General features: G+C 42.2%; 1 protein-coding gene and 1 pseudogene across 1 annotated transcript in view; both read left to right on the plus strand.

Annotated features, from left to right (window-relative positions):
• SH3TC2 (SH3 domain and tetratricopeptide repeats 2) overlaps nucleotides 1-16,383 on the plus strand; it is a 102,615-nt gene that overhangs the window by 24,110 nt on the left and 62,122 nt on the right. The window lies entirely within an intron of this gene.
• Nucleotides 4,840-5,627, plus strand: LOC144312001 (dnaJ homolog subfamily C member 8 pseudogene; annotated as a pseudogene).

Raw genomic sequence — 16,383 nt, forward strand, 5'->3', positions numbered from 1 at the left:
CAAGAATGAATCCTAAAACTATAGACTTAGAGTGATTATGCTGTGTCAATGTGGGTTCATCCTTGGTGAATTATGTACCATTCTGGTGAGTCATATTAATGGAGGAGGCTGTGCATATGGGAGTGGGTAGTGGGTATGTAGGAAATCTCTGTATCATCTTCTCAATTTTGCTGTAAACCTAAAACTATTTGAAAAAAGTTTTAAAAAATCAACAGAGCCTCAGAGAGATGGAAGACAATATCAAAAGGTCTAACATTAAAGACTCCCCACATAATTGGACTCCTCCAATAAGAGGGGAGATAGAATGGGGCAGACATCTTCTCAGAGGTATAAATTCAAGAAGCTCCATAAGATACATGAGAAGAAAACTATACCTAGTCACATCATAGTGAAAGTGTTGAAAACCAAAGGTAAAGAGAAAATATTGAAAGAACTAGGGGAAAAGATACATGACATACAGTAGAATATGACACTCTCTACTTTGACCAGACTTGAATCAAGTTCCTCTGAGTCTTCTTTCTGACTAGGTTCCAACCTTAGGCTCTGTCCTTGGTCCACCTAATGGGTTATGGAGAATCCTGCTGAGTCAATTTAGCAAAAAATCCATACTGAGTATCTCATCACCCTTGATGTCTGATCAAATTCCTCATCTACCCTCAATATCTTATCATTCTGGCTTGCCTTCAGTAAGAATTCTGTTGAGCAAGCCTAACAAGAATCCTCCTATCCCTGATGCTTTGTCTTAGTAATTTTCCATTTACCTGCCCTACTATTTGGCTATAAATTTTCACTTTCTTTGTTGTATTTGGAGTTGGGCCTGATCTCTCTCCCCTACTGCAAAACCCTATTGTAATAGTCCCTTCTTGAATAGACTCTTTCTTATCAGCTTTAACTAGTGTCCCCAATACTTTTTCTTTATAAAATATCAATTCCAAAGAGATCTGATTTCTCATCACATACCATGGGGCCAGAAGATTGTAAAACAACACTCTATGATTAATAGGGAGTGATTGTTATACCTGACTAAAAAAAGGTAAGACCTAATGAATGAATGCTATTCATGAGATAATACACTTTAAACATAAAGATAGATTAAAAGCAAATGGATTGGAAAAGATACTATGTTAACTGTAAACACAAGAAGGCTGGAGTGACTGTTGTATATGAAAAGATATACAATCATTCCTGTATGGGCTCAATGATAGGTCCTTCAAGTATACAAAGAAGCAACTGAAAGAATTAAAGGGAGAAATATAAATTGGACAGTCACAGTTGGGGGTTTTAGACCCTCAGTAATTAAAAGAACAACAACAAAAAAAGCACACACAATTGAAAGAACACAAAAAGTCAGTAAAAGCAAAGGTCATCTGAAAAAATAACCATCTTGACATAATCAATATTTAGAGAACACTATATCCGATCACCATAGAATAGATAGTTTTTTTCATGTACATGGTGCATTTACTGAGACAGACCAAATTTCTGGAAGAATATGACCCATGCTTAAACTCATACTTCATCTGCATATGGTCTAGACAACACGACCAAATACATCTTTGTAAGGACATTAATTTTGGCTATGACATTTACTTGTTTATAAATCTTCCATCACTCACCACTGCCTACAAGGTTAATTTAAATCTCTTCAGGCTGACATACAAAATGCAGCACAATCTGCCTGCCATGTTCCACCCTCTATCATCATGACTCATAATGCTCCATTCCACATAATTTTTTTTTTGGCCATAGTTTATATGGACTCTGTATTATCTGCCAAACATACATTGCACATTTGACTGCCAAGTCTTCATCCATTTCTTTCCCACTACTTTTTATACCCTCCCTCACAATTTTGCCTAGAATCATCTATATCCTTTAAGGTCCAAACTGCCTGGAAGGTATTTGGGGGCCATGTGAGGACACCCTGTGCTTCCATCAGTTCACCAGCTGCATGACTTAGGATATGTTAATTTCTCTTCCTATGCCTCAATCTTCTCATCTGTCAAATGTGTATAATATTAGTAGTTGCCTAATAAGATTGTCATGAATTTATTTTATTTTTTTAAAGATTTTTATTTATTTATTCGAGAGAGAGAAAGAGAGAGAGAGGCAGAGACACAGGCAGAGGGAGAAGCAGGCTCCTTGCGAGGAGCCCCGTGCAGGACTCAATCCCTGTGATACTCAATCCCCAGACCCAGGATCATACCCTGAGCCAAAGACAGACATTCAACCCCTGAGCCACTGAAGTGTCCCAAGATTGTCATGAATCTAAATGAGCTAATGCAGATAAGGCACTTAGGAGGATGCCTGACACATTGTGTGTATGATCAGTATGTTCTAGTTCTTATTTTGTGGCTATTATTGGTGGTGAGTTTTGAGAGACCATTTTAACTGGATGGTGGGACAGGTGTCAGATTTTATAATTTTCTTATGGGCTTCTGCATCTCAGCCAGCATATCCTTAGCATAATCTCCAAGTTGGCTGTTGCTAGAGAGTATAGAAACATGCCCACATCTCTGTTTGCAGAAATGAGGTGGATCTAACCAAGTCTAATTTCATCAGGGCCTTTTTTGTGATGAAATGGATTATCTTCAGTAGCACTCCAATATCTTATGTCTCCTCCCTGAATGTCAATAAGTCAGTACCACTATATTAATTTGTCACATTTTGGATGGCTTAGTTGTAGGGGACATATTGGTAGCATGAGAACTTCTCTTTATTTCCACAGTGTCTTCAGTTGGCCTCTCCACCTGGTCACCTGTGGGACCCCATCACCAGAGACTGCACATTGGGTAGAGAAGGGGAAAGTGAGCCAGGAGAGAGGGAGAGGTGGAAGAAAGAAATGAGAGGGGAACTGACTCATCGCACCTTCCCCCAAAGCATGCTCTAGATCATAGACCTCCCCAAAACACAGCAATGAGAGAAAAAAACCCACAAACAGCCTGGCTACAATCAGCAGCCAGAGAGAGGATGGAGGTCCTGGTAATCATCCTGTGCGCTATGCAGGTGGTCTGGCCACTGGGTGTCACTCTTAGTCTGTTTTCCTTTGATTTGGTGTCAGGTTTCTGGCTTTTGCTGGTCTTCCTCTTCCCACAGGCTCCCTCCCTGTGCTGATCTATCTACCTTGGAAGGCTTTGCTGACTGCATAGACAGTACACGGAGAGTGAAATCACCCCAGATGCAGATTTTTGATCTGCACATGGGAAAGTAACGTGTTTGTCACAATAGCAAGCAGTAACTAGTTCTACAGCAACAGCATCTAGAAAATTAGCTTTTTTGTTGTTGTTGTTAAAGATTTTATTTATTTTATTCATGAGAGACAGAGAGAGAGGGAGAGAGAGAGGCAGAGACATAGGCGGAGGTTCCACGCAGGGAGCCCAATGCGAGACTTGATCCCGGGACTCCAGGATCACACCCTGAGCCGAAGGCAGACGCTCAACCACTGAGCCACCTAGGCATCCCAAAAATGAGCTTTTGAAACAGAAATGTTTCATTAATTTTATCATTTATTACTATTATTTCCCCCTTTATATATTATTTGATTTTTATTTTATTAATCTCTCTATATATTTTAAAGATTTTATTTATTTATTCATAAGAGACACACAGAGAGAGGCAGAGACACAGGCAGAGAAAGAAGCAGGCTCCCTGCAGGGACCCTGATGCAAGACTCGATTCCAGCACCCCAGGATCATGCCCTGAGCCAAAGGCAGACTCTCAACCACGGAGTCACCCAGGTGTCCCAATATATTCTTATATTTTTATTTACTGTTTTCATTCTATAAAATTTAACAGTTAGATGAAGTGGAAATTAATCCAGAAAGAAGGATTGGGAAGAAAGACCTGAACATATAAAACCTTTAAAGAAATAGAAGTCTTATTTAACAAATCTATTATTTTTACTTACCCTCTTTAGAACTTGGTGTGCATTTTCAATCTGAAGATTCATGTCTTCAATTCTGGAATATTCTCCATCATTTTCCTTGTGAATACTGACTCTGCGAGTCTCTCCAGTCTCTCCTGTGGAAGTTCTATTAGATTATCCTGGTCATCTCATCTTATCTTCAATCTTGTTTGGTTAATTCTTCTGTTTTCTTATTTCTCCATGCTGCATTCTGGGTGATTTCTGCAGATCTGTGCTCGGGTTCATTAATTTTTTCCTCTGCTGTGCTAAATCTTTCGTTTAACTTATCCAGTGAGTCCTTAATTGCAGTGTCTTTGTTTTTTTGTTTCCAGGAGTTGAATTTTGTTATTTATCAGAACTGTCTGTTCCTTTTCCCATAATACTCTGTTCTTTCATTATGGTTCCTAAGTTTGAAAATCTCTCCCCCTCTCTGTCTCTCTCTCTCTTTTTTTTTAAGTAGGCTCCATATGGGCTTGAACTCACAACCCTGCATTTGAGAGCTGAGCTAAGATCAAGAGTCAGATGTTTAACTGACTGAGCCACTCCAGTTTAAAACTCTTTTAAATTGCTTTTTCTGCTTATTCTTTCATTTCCAGCTCTCTTATTTCCCATTCTTTCAATGCTGATTTTTGGGCTGACTGCATCTGATGGTTTCCTCTCTCAGTAGTTAATTTCCTTGTGTGATTTGTAATCTCTTTATGATCTATGGTTGACCCTTGAACAATGTAGGGATTAGGAATGCTAAAACCTTTCGCAGTTGAGAATCTGTGTGTAATTTTTGACTTCCCCCAAACTTAACTACTGTTAACAGAACCCTTACTGATAACATAAACAGTCGATTAACACATATTTTGTATGTTCTATATACTGTATTTTTATTATAAAGTAAGCTAGATAAATTAAAATGTAATTAAGAAAATCATCAGGAGGGAGAAATGGTGATTTCAGGAAAGAGTGGTGCTCTGTCTGGCCAAGGGAGCGTGAAGGAAGCATGTATGACCTTCTACAATGAAGTGAAACAAATAGAGAAGAGAGATTCAGTTCTAACATCCAAAAATCAGATCAAAAGGCTGACCTGTCTTGGCTCCTCCTACTTCACTTTGAACCCATTTGAGGATCTTCAGATGGATCCTGAAGCGACAGATGAAGGAATAAAAAAGAAGTTTTGATAGTTACCCATATTGGTGTATCCTGACAAAAATCAAGATGATGCTGACAACACAAAAGGCTTTGGAGACTGTGAACAAAGCTTATAAGTTGCTACTGGATCAGGAACAAAAGAGAGGGCAGGATATCATTCACGCAGGAAAATATTACACAGGACACACTGTGAGAGTGTGAGAAAAGCAATTAAGGGGGAAGGAAAATCCTACTAATGTGGGGGAGGATGATCCTAAGCTGTTTAAACAAGCAGTATATACAAACAGACCACAAAACTCTTTGCTGATCTGGAAATTAAAAGGAAAGAGAGAGAAGCATGAAAGGAAACAACAAAGGGAAGAAGAGATAGAAGCTGGAAAAAAAGACAAATGAGAAAGAGAGTGGTGGAAAAACTTTGAGGAAAGTTGAGATGGTCATGTGGACAGCTGGTGCACCTTCTAGGCATATCCAAAGGGTGCAGATAGAGAAGAATAACTGGACATTCCTGAGACCATCAAAAGTAAAAATGGAGTAGCGTGAACCACAGAGCCTTCCCACAACTCTCTCCCCTCCTCAGCTTTGAAGGATTCATTCTTTCCTCTCATTTCCACCCCAACATAGAGTAATATTTGCTTTTTAGTCCACTTTATTTTCAATATAATTTAACAGCAACCAGAGTAATTCCTTTGCACATTGAAATGAGAGGTTTGCTTTAAAAAGAAACCTTCTCCCCACTCCTACCCCTGGACCAACCAGGATTGGAAGGTGCCACCACTAGTCCTGCCTTCTCTTCCCACTGCCTGTAAAGGAACATTTTGCACTTCTCTGGCTTGTGAAGGTTAAAAACTTAGTGTATAGTTTGTGGAAATCAACCAATTAAATGTATTGAGTTAAAAAAAAAGAGAAGATCATAAGGAAAATACAATGACAACACTGTATTGTATTTATCAAAAATTATCTGTGCAGTTCAAACCGTATTGTTCAAGGATCAACCATAATCTGAGCTACTCTTTAGCATTAAAAAAAATTAGGTTTCTCATGAACCCTACACTGTGGAAGAGTAGTTTTTGTGATAATTTCTGTTGTCTCCCTAGAGAATGAACATTCAGGGCTAGTTTTTGTCCCTTGACTGGGATACCTACAGACTTTAGGGTAAATTCAGATCCTATCCCTTCTCAAGGAGCACAACTGGGTGTTTGATTTTTCCACACAAGTCCTCAGACAGACACATAGCTTCTCCAGGTGTCCTTGGAAGATGGAAAGGAGTTTTCTAATTCCTTTTTGATGGAATAGCGACACTTCCAGACTTCAAACTTTATGCTGGGAGCAACCTTTTAGCTTCCCTGCTTGATGTAGGCCCAAAGTTATCTCTAGTAAGGAGGAGGGGGAATTAGAGGCCAACCCAGCTGCTCGGACTCATGTCCTGGCTAAGATCCTCCAGGGTCCTCATGGCATCTGTTCCCATTTATTCATAGGGCTTTGATTTCTGTGTTTGTTTCTGGATCCTAAGGATTTCCCTTTCTTTCCTTAAAAGTTAGTGTGTATTAAAATATTTATCTTTGGGATGCCTGGGTGGCTTGGTGGTTGAGGATCTGCCTTTGGCTCAGGGCGTAATCCTGGGGTCCTGGGATCGAGTCCCCCATCGGACTCCCTGCGGGGAGCCTGCTTCTCCCTCTGCCTATGTCTCTGCCTCTCTCCCTGTGTCTCTCATGAATAAATAAAATCTTTAAAAAAATATTTATCTTTGTCACATCTTTATCCTACTTTGACCTTTAGTGATTCAGTTTATCTTCTGATTTTCTTTCCTGCTTTTTTCCCCCAGTGGAACAATCTAGGTTACTTATTTAAGCCATCTCCTGCCATAGCAAAGGAATGGAAGATCAGTGTACTAGTTATCATTTGATACAAGTAAGGAAGGTAAGCATAAGGTCCCATATACTTTTCTGATCCGTGTGCGCACTGATGGTCCAAACCAGTGCTGTGGTCCCCACTGGGTAGTGGTCTGGGTTCTCTTTATTTATCTCCTCATAGCCGGTCAGAAGTAGATTGACGTAAGAGTTAAGGAATGGAGTGTGATTACCATCTCCCCAGGGAAAGGGCTTGGTCCCAATGTGGGAGATGGGGTAGGTGACACACAGAGGTTTCTCCTGCTCTCTGTGATGCGACTTTAGGAAGACATTCAGCATGTTTATTCCCATGCTGGGGAGTGCTGCAGAGTAGGTGAGGGCCTTCTATCTGTGAGCTGATCTCTCCTGTCATGGGTGCCATGCAACACAGGTAGCCCCAACTGTGCCCTGGACCCAGCTGCCACTGCCATTTTTTACCTCCATCTCCTGGTTTTCTTATCAAAGGTCTTCAAACAAGGTCATGTGAGCTGTGGGGGGAGAAGGAGAAGTTGCAGAGACCAATACCTTCCCCATTCTGAACCCTGTCCTTTACCCCGCTTAAAACAGGGAAGCAGGTTGCCTGGGTGGCTCAGTGGTTGAGCGTCTGCCTCCAGCTCAGGGCGTGATCCTGGAGTCCTGGGATCGAGTCCCACATTGGGCTCCCTGCATGGAGCCTGTTTCTCCCTCTGTCTGTGTCTCTGCCTCTCTCTCTCTCTCTGTGTCTCTCGTGAATAAATAAATAAAATCTTCAAAAAAATAAAAAAATAAACAAGGAAGCTCCTCTTGTGTCTTTCTCTATAGCAGCCTAGCTGGCAAGTACTTCATCCTTGTGTACCTCAGTTTCTTCATTTGTAAAAAGAGAACAATAATAGTGCTGCCTCACTGGACTATTGTGAGGACAAATGACATATACAAATGACAAATGACAAAGCACTCAGGCAGTGCCTGGTTCAAAATAAGCATGATCTTTGTTGTTATTTACTGTTGTTAATTATTGTCATTATATTTCTTCTAAAAAATGATTCTGAACTAAAAAAAAGTCTTTTCAGATGTAGAAAAGGTCTTAAAAGATACATAGATACAATCTAAACTGGGTCTTCTCTTAAAGAACTTTTAGTTTGAAAATTCTTTACTTCTATGCTAATTCTATCAGCAAGAAAGTTAATTTGAGCCAAGCTTGGCTAGCAAGGTTAGTTTTAGCCAAGTTTGGCTTGTGCCTAGCAGAACAGGCATAAAGATCTCTATTGTTTATGATAATTTTCTTCCAGCCCCCTGACATTCCTTCAACCCCACTTTCCATTCCATAGCAATTCTTTTCTTTTCGTAATGATTCACAAAGAACTTGTTGTAACTGTTGTATAAGCTGCCTTCTGACTTGACTCAACCTTGTTTCATGGTTTGTCAACGTTGTGTTACCTGTCCCTAGACTTTTTGCTGAAATTGCCTAACTCTAAAGAAATTTTATCTAATGGTTCTTCTCTAACCTTTACATTTATGGTAACCTCTTCTACATTTCCTATGAAAGTGGGGACCATGTAGTCTCAAAAAGGATAGGGTTAAGAAAGGGCTTTGCTGTCTTCTAAGAGAAAGTGCTATTGGAAGGGGCATTTTCATTCTTACTTCAGCCTGCTTGGCAACTGTTCAGTCCAGGTCCACAGTGATGAGCTGGTGACAGCACTACTTACTTACGAGCATGATTATATTATGAATCAGTGAGATGATGGGTAGGATTCAGCCATGAAGAATGAGTATTGATGGTCTTCTTTCACTTCTCAATGTGAAGTGGAAAAAATCATAGGTCTGAGGCCTTGTCCTGACTCCCCTCTTCTCATTACCCTCCTTGGACCTTAATTCAGGTGCAGGAATATTACTATCTTCAGTGATGAGGTGAGATGTTCTTTTTAGGCTTAGGAAAGTGACAGGAGATTGGAGTGGGCCTGGTTGCCTATAGGTTGTTCATATTGATATAATATCTGCCACCAGTTGATTGTATGTTCTAGTATCTTCTGAAGGCCCAAGTTCCTCCAGAGCAATAGGATCTTTTTAACTGTAAAAGGAGTTGTTCCAATCCTATCCATGAAGTTGTAGCTATAGTCATAATTGAGTTGATGATGTGGATAATAGTTGATTGGTATAATTGGTATAAAAAATCCAGGGTTACATAGACCAGATTGTCTTATACTTAGTGGAAGCAGCATTCAGAATAGTAAGCCAGGCTTCCCCAACCTTTTACCTCTACTGAGGTTTGTGGATACCATGTGGTTGAGGAGTCCCTTAGTAAAAGAAGGCTGTGATTACTTTGGCTCAGCCAGGCAGGTTAGTGACCCCCTTAGGTTACCCTGGAGCTCACAGCACAGTCTCAGTAGCAAGGTTGACATTCTAATACTTGAGAGGGGGTGGTCAGAGCCAGTTGTGGGATGTTATATATATCATGCATAAGATGGGGTAGCAGGGAAAGTGTGGGCTTTTTTCCCAGTCCTTTTGAGGGCCAAAATTTGACACTCTCTTCTGAAGACCAACAGTTGCCTCATTATCAAAATGAATCAGTCTCATTAGTTAAAGGTAATGCTATATTCTCTCTCTCTCTCTCTCTCTCTATATATATATATATATATATACAGTGCGAGGGAAGGCTCCAGCTTCATTCTTTTGCATGTGGCCATGCAATTCTCCTAGCACCATTGGTTGAAAGACTATTTTTCCCTCCATTGATTCAGTAGCTTTGTGGAAAATTAATTGACATGGGATTATTTCTGGACTCTCGATTCTATTACAATGATCTATCCTTATATCAGTACCAACTGTCTTGAGTACCATTGTTTTACAGTAACTTTTGAAATCAAGAAGTGTAAAATTGAGAACTTTATCCTTTGTTTTCAAGACTGTTCTGGCTATTCTGGGTTTCTAAGTCTTCATATGAATTTTAGTGTCTGCTTGTCAATTTCTAGAAAAGAAACTACTAGGATTTGTAGAGATTACTTTGAATCTGTAGATTAATTTGGGCAGTCTCACCACCTTAACAATATTAAGTCTTCCAAATTCATGAACGTGAGCTGTTTTTCCTTCATTGAGATCTTTAATTTCTTTCAATGATGTTTTGTAGCTCCCAGAGTATGTTTTGACTTCTTTTGTTAAATATATTTCTAAGTACTTTATTATTTTTGATACTATTGTAAATGGAATTTTCTTTTTCTTTCTTTTTTTTTTTAAAGATTTTGTTTTTATTTATTAATGAGACAGAGAGAGAGAGAGAGAGAGAGAGGCAGAGACACAAGTAGAGGAAGAAGCAGGCTCCGTGCGGGGAGCCTGATGTGGGACTCGATCCGGTGACCCCAGGATCATGCCCTGGGCTGAAGGCGGCGCTAAACTGCTGAGCCACCCAGGCTGCCCTGGAATTGTTTTCTTAAATTAATTTTTGGATTGTTCATTGCTAATGCAGAGAAAAAAATTGATTTTTTTAATAGCAGGCTCCCTGCCCAACGAGGGCTCACACTCATGACTGTACTCACCAGAGTGCTCATAGCTGTGAGATAAAGACCTGAGCTAAGTTCAAGAGTCAGACACATAGTTGACTGAGCCACCTAGGCACCCTTCCAAAAATTGATTTTTGTATACTGTTCTTCTATCTTGCAACCTTGCTATAAACTCCTCTATTAGTCCTAATGGTTTTTAAAAGTTGGATTCCTTATGATTTTCTACATATAAGATCATATCACCTGAGAGTAGAGATAGTTTTAATTCTTCCTTTCCAACTTGAATGCTTTTCTTTTTACTTTTGTTGTTGTTGTTGTTGCCCCAATTGCCTTTAAATCTTCAGATCTTCCAACCTCCCTCATCACCTGGGCAGTGAGAAAGCAGTCCCTGCCAGTTCTGTATCCTCAGGTGCTCTCTCTGCCTCTGCTGTCCCCTTTCAGTCTGGGCTGTGAACACTGACCTTGAAGGTGAGTGGACTAACAGGCACAGTGAGAGCAGGGAGGAGAAAGAGGTAATGGGGAGGAGGACGGGACAAGGACATCCCAAATGCAGGGTAGAAGCAGGGCTTGTAGGGCCTGCTTGTGTGTGCACCTCTGATTATGTCCATGGCTCAGCTCGGGAGCCTGAAGACAGTGTGGACCGCAGAGAGGTGGGGCACTGGTCTCCATAGGGTTGTCTGTCTAGGCCAGACCAGGCCAAGCCAAGCTCAGGGAGCAGTGATATACCCCAGGATTCACCTTGTGGCCAGAATTAGGAGCCAGAAGCCCCTGCCTCGGCTCCTGCGACTGGTTTATGTATCCTCATCTTCATCTACAGTCTTGAATTCCAAGAGGAGCAAAATGAAATAAGAGAGATTGACATCCATGATATGGGCTCACGGGGTGGTTAGGAGGGGTGAGTGGGGGCGTCTGGGGGCCTGGCAGCCTACTGCTGCCAATCTGCTGGACACGTACTGACTCTGCTCTGCTTGGGCTTGTTCCTGAGTCTTGGGATGTGATACAGGGATGGAAGGGTCTGTCCTTTGTGTCTTGGAGCCAACAGGGGATGCTTGAGTGCTGGTTTCCCTTCCCTGAGTGCTGAGGTCTATGGGCTAGACAATGATAAGAAAATAAACCCAACATTGCTTCCAGTGATGGGTTTATTGGTCTTGATGTGGTCTAGTCTTGAGCACTGTTTCTGTCTTCTTCAATGTAAAAGGTGGTGGCTGGACAAGTCGATGGAGATATTAGGGATTTCTCCAGTCTATTATCTTATGTCTTGGCATTTTCTGTCTCTTTATCTATCCCCCTTCCACTTCCATTGCTAATTAATTCATTGCTTATTTGTTATCTTTCTCCTCCAATGGAATGTTAGCTCCATGAAAGAATATCCCTATCTATTGACCTTACCACTGTGTCACTCTCCCCATCCCAACCTAGATTAGAGCACATAGTTGGTGCTTAATCAATCTTTTGAATGAAATCCTCTGGTCATTTTCAGGATTTCTTCCACTCCGCATACTCTGGTATTCTATAAATGTTGATTGCATTATTCTTTACCAAATGCAAAAATTAGGGAGTTTCAGTGGTGCCCCAGTCAAAAAGCCCAGCTTGGGATTCAGTCCACTGGCTTCTGAATCCTGATACTACCACTTGCCAGCTGTGTGACCTATGGAAATTTACTCAGCTTCCCAGCCCCTCAAATCCTTCACCTTTATTTTTTATTTTAAAGGTTTTATTTATTTATTCATAAGAGACACAGAGGGAGAGGCAGAGACATAGGCAGAAGGAGAAGCAGGCCCCATGCAGGGAGCCCATTATGGGACTTGATCCTGGGGCTCCAGGATCATGTGCTGAGCCGAAGGCAGATGCTTAAATGCTGAGCCACCCAGGCATCCCTCCTTCACCTTTAGATAGAGATAATGACAGGACCTGCTCCTGTGGGTGGTTATGTGCATCAAGTGAGAAAATCCACGAAAATACTAGTGTAACGCATCCATATGAAGCTGTCTGTGTGTGTTAACGAGTATTATCATTATTCACTTACGCCTACCCATGTGACAAGCCCCTCATCTCTCTTTCTTCTCATGCAGGCTTGCTGGACCTTTCCACTATTTGTTCTTGTCAGCATTTCCCTGCCTGGGAATGTGCGGGGAACTCTGTTGCCATGGGGATTGCGGGGCATGGTCCTTCCTCTGGGCCAATTGCATTGATGCTAAATGAGGCTGGCCTGCATCCAGGTTTCCATCTCCTTGCAGAGAAGTACTCAGGTAGGGCCCTGGTGAGAGAGAGCAGGCTTCTAGTACTTCTTTTCTCTATCTCCATCCCTTCTCTTGCAAATGCAATAAGAATTTCACCCTGCCTCTTCATTTTACAGGCTTGTAAATGAATCTGAATGAAAGGGCTTTCAAAGCAGCATAACTTCATACATGAAGGTGACATGGTCTTGAATTCTTTCTTTTTATCCCAGGCTGAGATTAATTTCTCTCTCTTTGACCAAATATTTCCCCCAGTTGTGTAGACTCAGTTTAAAGACACACACAGTGCTTCCCTGTGCTTCCCAATTAATAAAAATGCTTTCAGGGATCTTTCTAATTTTCTCTTCACAGCTGCTTTGTAAAGCCCTTAAGTCATTTGGTAGCTGAGGAACCCCACCCTTGAACCAGCTGCTCAGCCTCTTGGCCTCATGCTGAGGCCAACACAGCATCAGGCTTGAATGTGGAGCCCCTTCATCTCCGCCTAGAATCTTTTTCACCTTGCTCAGCTGGATGCTGATGGATTAGGCTTTTAGGAGAGATCATTGAACCTTGGACCATCTAAAAGCCCCAAATAATTTCCATTGGAAAAACAATCTACTCCCTACATAATTATAAGGGTGTGAAGAAAGGGGTTAACAGAAATAAAAATCTACACCCACGAGGATGTTCACAACAATTGGTGGCCACCAGGAAGGAGGAAGCCATGGGGCTCTGCTGGGAAAGTCATCAGAGGAGTAGTATCTTGGCTCATTCCTCTCGGAGAGTGGAATTGAGATCTGGGGAAGCAGAGGATCCCTTTGTTTATAAGTTTGTTTTGAACTTTGTTTAGATTTCAGGAAGTGAGACTAACAACTCTCATCTAGAAACAGGAAAATGTTAGCAATCCACATGGCTAAACCATTGGGACTCATTTGTTTGTTTTGATTTTGTCAAGGAGAAAGAGGAACCCTTTCTGGGTCAGCTTTACCCATGGCTCTTGCCTGGGCTGCCCTCATGAAGCTTCTCTTTTCTACAAGAGTTCCCATCCTTTTAACTTGAAGCTCCAGCCACAAGTCAAGTGAAACAGACCAAATCAGCACTGTCATTCACGCACTGCAGGCTGAGTCCCGGGCCAAGAGTGAAGCAGTGAGCCAATTAAGATATATGATAATTTACATAATATGATCCTATATGGGAATATATATATATATAATGTATATATAATATATGTATATATAATTTTCCATACAGAAATGGGATCACATATACATGTGTCTAGGATGCTGAGCCAGAGTTCAGAAAGATGCTACAAATTGCCTGTGGTTGCCTTTAGGGAGGGGACTGGGCTTTGGTTAGGAGTGAAGCGGTTTGAAAGTGGCCTCACATTTTTATTCAATCCTCAGTCTGAACTTTTCCACACATATATGACTGTGGCTGTGTTGACACCATTTCAAACAGAATACCTGGCCTTCCGACAGGACAGTACTTTCCTCACCATGCTCTACAGGGGCTCTCCTTTACTCTCCACTATAAACATGATCTCTGAAATTCCCCTCTGCAGCCTCCCTCTGTCTTTTGGCTCTCCCACTCCTTGAAATCTCCAGAAGTTGCTGGACAGTCTCCTTATGACCTTGTGACATGGTCTCTGATCTCATATCTCTATCCCCGGTCTCCTTATCTAGCCTGACTCTGAGGTGGCCCATTTCAGTAACTGTCTCACCAGCCCCCTGGATTCTCACACTCTAGTGCCCCTTGACCCTCCTGCCTTGTCAGCTCTGGACTGTTGTGTGCTGTTCCTGCTCCATTTTGAGGCTCCTGGAAGAAAGACATAACCCCCATGACTGGACCCCTGCAAACTTTTAACAGCCAGTCCTGTCTATCCCTCACTGGGACCAGCAACCCTCCAATTTCCTTCTAATCAGCTTCTTATTATGCTACCCCCATGGACTCCTTTTGTCTCCCCCTCCTTGGTTTTATTGTGGCCTTCACCCATGAGCTACTCCAAATGCACACCTTCTGTACTCTCAACGCCTTCATACATCCTACCTCAGAGGAACTCTGTCTCTAAGACAGGCTCTGTGTACACAGTTCTCCTCCTTCTGGACGCTTCTACGTCAGTGTTCTTCTCTCTGCATCTGTCTATTCCTCTCTAGTTCATATAGGTGTGACACAGAGCTCTATTCTGGTCTTAGTTTGATTTAATAGTTTCTTTTCCCCCAGTGCCTGAGGAAACAGAAGGGATGTGTGGTGGATGTTCTGGAGTCTGCCTGGATCCCCACCTATCACGACTGGCCCACCCCTTCCTCCAGTTGCTGGAAGCTTTCAAGGTTGATGCTTTCATCTGAGTCCCTCTCTGGGGCTTGCCTAGAACAGAAGAGTGCCACGTCCAGTTTGTGTCCCCTTCTGGGGCACCCTGCCCTCAATGACTGGCCCTTATGAGGATGTAGCCAGTCCAGTGGCTGGTTGTTATCAGATGCCCTTGGCCCAGGATGACTCTGCATGGCCCACCTACCCCTGAGCTCCCTGTGGGAACCAGCTGAGGACTCTGTTTAGAGTGCTTTGCAGGCCACTCTGTCCTCTGCCTGGTTCTGTCCCCTCCCCCCCATAGGGATCCTGTGAACACAACCCCATAAGCTTGCTGCCTACAAGTCTTCCTCTCGGGGTCTGCATCTTGGGAACTGACCTGCTGCAGCAGGCTTTTCAGAGTTGGGGAGAAATCTTGGACAGGGATGGGAAAGATCAATATTCAGATTGATTTCATTTGCTTGGAACATAGAGACAGTCTGAGAAAACTTAGATCAGTGGAAACTTTTGGATTAGGTAGCTTAAAACAAAATCAGTTGTACAAATATAAGTTGTGAGAGATTTGGTCAGGTATCTAGTTAAACAAGAACTAAGAGCTTCCTTAAATTTTTAGTTCCTTCCTTCCTTCCTTCCTTCCTTCCTTCCTTCCTTCCTTCCTTCCTTCCTTCCTTCATCTAAGAGTGCCTATTCCATCAGGCACCATGTTTCATGGTGGGAACAGGACAGCAGAAATGTGAGGGGGAGATGGTAAATAAACACAGACTTAGGACTATAATCACTAAAGTGAATAAGCGGGGGCAGAAATAGGAATAAAAGGAGGTACGTCTCAGAGTAGGTGATACTGAATATAAGACTGACTACAGGTCCACACTCTGCAGTGGCACAGACACTGGGGCAGTCAGAGGTGAGGAACTGAGGGTTCTGTGGGATCATGCTCCCATCCCCTACTAACTGAAGGCTCCAGACACTGAAAGAACAGCTGCAGGGGAGTTCTGATGGCCTCGATTCTCAAAGCGTGGTCCAACAGCCAGCATATGGGCACCACCTGCAAGCTCCCACTAGAGCGTCTCACCCCCTCAGAGACCGGGGATTAGGATCTGCATTTTCCTCATTCCCAGGTCTATTGGTTTCCTATGGCTGCTGTAGCAAATGACAAACTTAGTGACTTCAAACAACACAACTTTATTATCTTGTAGTTCTGGATGTCAGATTTCCGAAGTGGATCTCACTGGGCTAAAATCAAGGTGTTGGTAGGGCTGTGTTCCTCTTGGAAGTTCTAGAGAATCCTTTCTGTGCCTTGGCCAGCTTTTGAGGCTTCCCACATTTCTTGCCTATGGTCCCATCTTCCATCTAAAACCAGCACTGTAGCAGCATCTTCAAATCACTTTCTCTGATTCTGACCTCTGGCTTCTAGTTTGCTTGTCATATCTTCTGACTCTGACCTTCCCACCTCCCTTGCG

The sequence above is a fragment of the Canis aureus genome, chromosome 4 (genome assembly GCF_053574225.1).
Source record: "Canis aureus isolate CA01 chromosome 4, VMU_Caureus_v.1.0, whole genome shotgun sequence".
Classification (NCBI taxonomy): Eukaryota; Metazoa; Chordata; class Mammalia; order Carnivora; family Canidae; genus Canis; species Canis aureus.